Here is a 6,005-nt window from a genome sequence, read left to right as displayed (position 1 = left end):
ACAATAGAGTTACAGAGTTTGACCTGTCTTTCCGTTATGAATATTTTTTCACCTTTAGAGGCACTCTCCATCTACCTGCGGTAGTGCCTGTTCACTAGAAATGAACAGACAACTTCCACAGAGAGTTGAAAACACTTATTCTTAGCAGCCAGTGTAAGCAGCCTTGTTCAGCTTATAATGTTATAGTTTAAAGCGGTGGTTCTCAAACTCTGTCCTGGGGGACCACTGTGTATGCTGGTTTTCATTCCAACCTCCAGAAAGGGCCAGTGTGGGTGCACACACCTGATTCTACTAATCAACCACTAGCGTCTTTAAGCAACTTGATTAGTAGAATCAGGTGTGTGCACCCACACTGGCCCTTTCTGGATAAGAGCTCTAATACATGAAAAGCACCTAATGAAGAAAAATTAACAGCTTGTTAAAATTCTGGGATTGCAGATGAGGTTGGAATGAAAACCAGCATACACAGTGGTACCCCAGGACAGAGTTTGAGAACCACTGGTTTAAAAGGCATAGGCAAAATTGGATGATCTTAGGAGGGACCATGACATGTTTAATAGAGGGAAGTACCAATGAATTTCTGTGAGGGTTGAACAGGGGTGTTTGTGGTTAAAAATGTACTCCTGGGATTAAAAAAAATCAATGGCAGACATCTGTGACTCACCTTAATTATGTATTATGTATCTCTCAGCCCAGCCAGACTGTGGAATTTTTTATGCTGTCTGGAGTGATATGTCATCCTCTACTGGTGATGAGTACTCAGCTGAAAAAAGAGGATTTAAGCTGTAGCACTCAGGGGTTCAAAGGGCTTTCTGGACTTTTTTATCTGTTCTATTTAGGCAAGAGGCTAGGAGAGTCCTTTCTGTAAGACCTTCAGACAACCTCATTTACCCTTCCATTAATATTGATCCTCGTTTAAAGAATCTATGCACGTTGACAGCGCCTGGCTCTCATCAATACTTCTTACCCTCCGGCATTACGTCTGAAAATAGGAGGTTAAGGTTAAGTCTGCTCAGCTGGGGCATACAAGCAAGCGTGTCGTTTTCACATTGCCATCCTGCAGGATTGAAATGGATTGAAACACGTCCTTCCCTGCGTCCCCTGTGTCCTGGGGCAGCACTGCTGAATGTTGGGGACAGAGCCCTGAGCTCTCCGATGAACTGAGAGGCGAGGACACCCTGGCCTCATGGTTTCATGAGGAAATCGGCGATGTAACAGGCGAAAGGACGCCGGTAAAGCTTTTGCGATATTCCATCGCAAATCCCTCCATTGGAGGAGACCTTGAGGAGAAGGCAGAGATGAAGGGTGGAGGCATCTCTCTGTCTCTTTTGCTCTATTTTTTAACCCTGCTCCCAGGCATGTGCCCACAAGCCCCCCCCCCACATTAAATTCTCTGGATTGCTCAGATACGCTATCTGACTGAACTACAGCACACAAAATGAAGTGCGAAGACAAAAGGCGGGAGAGCCAGGAGAAAGACATAATAATGTCCTGATGTACCCTTGTGGCCCTGGGGGTGTTGGTGGAGGCGGGGAAGTGGCGGAGCAGTAACCTTGCTGTTTCTCCACCCCTCCCATAATGGAATTTGCCTTTAAGACTTTAAAAAGCAGGGTTCCAGGAGAGGACAACCGTATGAGTAACAACGAATTAGTATAATAATGTTGTGCTAAAAAGCATATGTTTCTGTATCTACTGCCCAGGTGTAAGCCACACCCCACATACAAGCTTCAGCTGTAGATGTGTGCTAATTAAACGTCAACAGAAGCGCTGGAGAGAGGGGAAGGGCTGTCAATAAACAAATCAATCAATCGACAAATTAGTTTAATTGGTGACCCGTCAGCCACCCCTCTGGAGGTGGATCCAGGAAACGATCAATAAAAGATAAAGGCATTCACTCTCTCTCTCAAATGAGACCTCTGCTCCCTAGGGGAAGATCCCTCTGAACTTAAGGGAGCAAGGGTGCTGCACAGGGTAGCAAATGTCCAGAATTCCTCAAGGATGCAGAGCTCCCTGCACAAGCATGACACTTCACATAAAAAGTGGAGATTTTCATGGAGTTCCCTCCAGCCTGGCCACACGCCAGCTCATTAGAATTCTGTGGTACCACAGAAGCTGGTAAAGCTGGTAATGGCAGCCAACAGCTGAACCGCAGGTAACCACAGGTATCCACGGGTGACCAAATGAATTTCTATTGTATGAGTGGGAGGAGAAGCCTTCTCTACCTGAGGGATGCTGTGGCTGTGAGACATATCACCGCACAGAAAACCAGAGGTTTATCTACATGTCAATCAAACTGTTAGCGCTCATCGCCATAACCTCAGCCTTCATTTGGGAAAGTGCGGGCAGCCGTGCGGTCCTGCCCCCATTGTTTGAATTTTTGTTGCATTACCACATGTGCACCTGACCCCGAATCCCTTCCAGCAGTGTCAAAGGTCAATTAGCCCTCGCTGCAATTATATTCACCTCTGCCCGTGTGGTATGTCTATGGTAACGCCATGGCCCCCATTTCTGCAGGTCTACGTTGCTCGTCTCCTCTCCATTGTCATTTATTATGGGACTGCAACAAATAGTTTATGCAGCTGTGTGAATTTAATTTGTTTACATGTAGAGGGAGATAGCAACGGACCTCATCGTTCAAAGTGTGGCCTGGTACTATCCTTATGGAAATGGAATTTAATGTATTTGAAATAAAGATATTAATGTTGCTTTAAGATATTGCAATATATTACACAGCTGTGAAAAATTGTATCGTTACCTTGCCAAAAATTCTACATATTTTCAGTATACTGCAATATGTTATTGTGCAAAAACATTTAACTTCCAACATACTCGGTTCAAGTAAAAAGTGTCAGGAATCTTCAAATTTCTGTATTGTATTGTAAACACTTTCTGCTCAGTAGCCAGCCCGCAAAGCCGAGAGATAATAATAATGACATCATAATGAATGGGTTTAGCGCAGTGATGCTATTTTAACGCTTGTTTCTCCACTTTTTTTCAGAAAATTAGCTTGGTCCTCCACCCTGTAATATCCAATAACTCTGACAATCTGAGTGAGGAGGCAAGTTCCTGCAGAACATTAAACAAACTGCGTCAGTGGTGCATGTATCTTCTTCTGGAACCAAAAATTCAAAATGACAACTCATCTGTTTATTCATTCCTGTGCTGTGATGTGATGAAGAACAGGAATTCCACTGAGAGCTGTAGTATTCCAAATATAGCAACATCACAAAACTGATACTGCACAACATTGTTACAGTCAGAACCTGTTAAAAGCATCAATAAGAGGATACATAAGGACATAACGAGTGACATAATTAGATACTTTTCTTTTTAGAGAAAACAAAAGCCCAGATATGCATTTATGTCTGATAAAATGGGCAGGCCGATGCCATCAGACAGGAAATCTGTCTTAGAAGTTGTGGATTAGTTCTACGTTCTGCACCTGTGACAATTAAAGAGGGGAAAAGATGCTAAACAATGCATGTTGCAAACCAAGATCTGACAACAGATAACAGCCTTGCATTACAGCACTGCATTAAAAACACTTCTGCTGAACATTTCCGCATTAAAGACATTGGCACGCATTACAGAAATGCAGTCCTGTGACACAGCATGGCTAATGCGAATGGAAGCAAGGAATGTTCATCACGCCAACTGGACAGAGAAGAAGTCAATAGTCGCGGCTTCTCAAATGTCCCAAAGACACACAATCAGTCTCCCCTTCCCCTTGCTTTGCTACCCCCCACCTTGACACGGCCTCTGCTCCCCCTGCTCTTCGCACTGTGGCGCATACCCCACAGTAGGCCCGAGCACCCCATCCCAAAGCCCGTGTTTGTTCAGCTCAGGAAGTGAATCGTTGATGCATCTGAAAACAAGGTCCGGCTTGTGGTTCTGTTTCAGATGGTGGCCCAACATGAACAACAAAGACAACTAAAGCTAAGGAGGAGAGGCCACAATTCTGCTGCTTCCCCTGCCAATCAATAAAGGCTCTAGGCAGATCCTTTGACTTGTTTTTCCCTTACATGCAGAAATTTCCAGATCCGTCCTCCTCCCATCTCTTCCTTTAAAAAATATCAAGGCTGTGGAAGTGATGTTCTCTAAGGCAGCAGTGTCCACCCAGGACTCCAGGCCAAATGCTCTTTCATCCCCTCTTAAATAATCTCTCATGCCCTTTTATCAATGTTCAGGACATCTTGGAGCGCAGCAAACTCCAGTATGCTTACATTCCAGAATTCTTTACAGCCCCTTGATATATTAGACATAATCCTTGTAATACATTTTCCCATAGCATACATCGCGTGGGTGTGATTCATCTGGTTTTCCCATATCGAGGCCTGGACTGAAACAATATTTGACAAATTTGAGTTAAGTTTGGCTATTGTTAAACTCATCAAACTCTGTTTTTGACGAAAGAACAATTCAATAAATTGAACTGAGTCAAATTTCTGTTGGTTGGCATTGCATGTTCTGGTGTGAGTGCTGTCTTCATGGCTGGTAAAATCAGACTGTTTGCAGTGGCTGGCAGCAGATTTTTCTTTTCAAATAACATCAGTGTCTCTAGAACAAAACTTCAAAAGATGTCAATCTAGTTATATTATATAAAATGATGAACTCATGTGCTACTGGGACTAGAGTAACATTTTTCATTTTCCATCACTTGCATGACTTAGTGTTATGTTGATCACTAATTTGCTTTTTTATTCAAGTGTAGATGTGTATTCTCTCTCTCCCTCTTTCTCTCTCTCTCTCACACACACACTCTTTCTCTCAGTATGTCAGGAATTGCAAAAAATATTCAAGAAAGAGACTTAAGCTGGACACATGCTGTAGACAAACAGGTACCCTGGAATTACCGTGAGAGGAATTCTGCGCAAGAATGGAGCCAACGTTCCAGACTCCGACAGTTGTGCGGTGTCTGATACCTCAGTGACCCCGCCCTCCCACCAATACCACCAAGATATTGAGAAGGTTACCGGAGAACCCCAAAATCAACCCCCCTCATAGAAACAGGAACTAAAATCACTGCGATTGCCAAGACAATACATTTTCTTTTGTTCTTTGTACCAGCTTCATTACTTCAGATGAAGTATGAGGCAAAATAAGCTTTAAATTATTTCAATATTTGAAAAATAGAGAGAAAAACCTGTTTAATCATGAAATTGTATTATTCCCAGAGAACAAAGAAAGAGTGGGAATCAGTACAGCTTAATACTGCCCTCTTGTGTGTATTTCAAAAACTACCACTGCAACTGTTGAGCACTTGGTTAAAGTCAGTACCAAAAAAGTACCACAAATTACCATTGCAATATGTCTGTGTATTATGATTATAATAATCTGTCCTTTCAATGAGGTGTGTGGTGTGCGCATTTTCACAATTCTATACTGCAGTTCACAATAATACCTTTGTTTTGTGTATATTCACTGGACCAGTCTGAAGAAAGGTGACATTTCTTTTATCAGCAGGTTCTGCCTGGCCAGAGAGTTCCAGTACCAGAATGAAAAGGGTGATGTCATAATGCTGTCATTCAGATGGCTGAACATTCCAGAACAGTGAGATCCTCACACCGGCAATCATCTTATTATATGATGAACGAAAACACTGAGAATCACTAGTATCAATGTGAGACAGGAGGATGAGGAAATAACAGCTGTAACTGAGCAATCTGCTTAATTACAAATCAAGACGTCCAATGTCCATTCCCAATTCAAGATAAACATCCGCTGAAATACAGAAAGACAGTGCCCCCCCCACCTCCCCCACTCAACCCAAATAAATCTCTTGCCAGAGAGGAGAAAGTGGCCAAAAACAAAAATTGCTATGATATCCATGGCTTATGTTGAAATATACTCTTTTTTTTTTTGTAGCACAACTTCTAAGGTGAATCATACTGGTATTCTCCCTCAACACTGGGGAAAAATATATAAACAATGGAGTATCCAGCCAACAAACTTGCAGAGGCTTGTTGGAATAACTCCCCAATGATCTCTGTATTTCGTAATGTAAA

The sequence above is a fragment of the Anguilla rostrata genome, chromosome 8, assembly GCF_018555375.3.
Source record: "Anguilla rostrata isolate EN2019 chromosome 8, ASM1855537v3, whole genome shotgun sequence".
Taxonomy (NCBI): domain Eukaryota; kingdom Metazoa; phylum Chordata; class Actinopteri; order Anguilliformes; family Anguillidae; genus Anguilla; species Anguilla rostrata.
Note: the sequence above shows the minus strand (reverse complement) of the source record.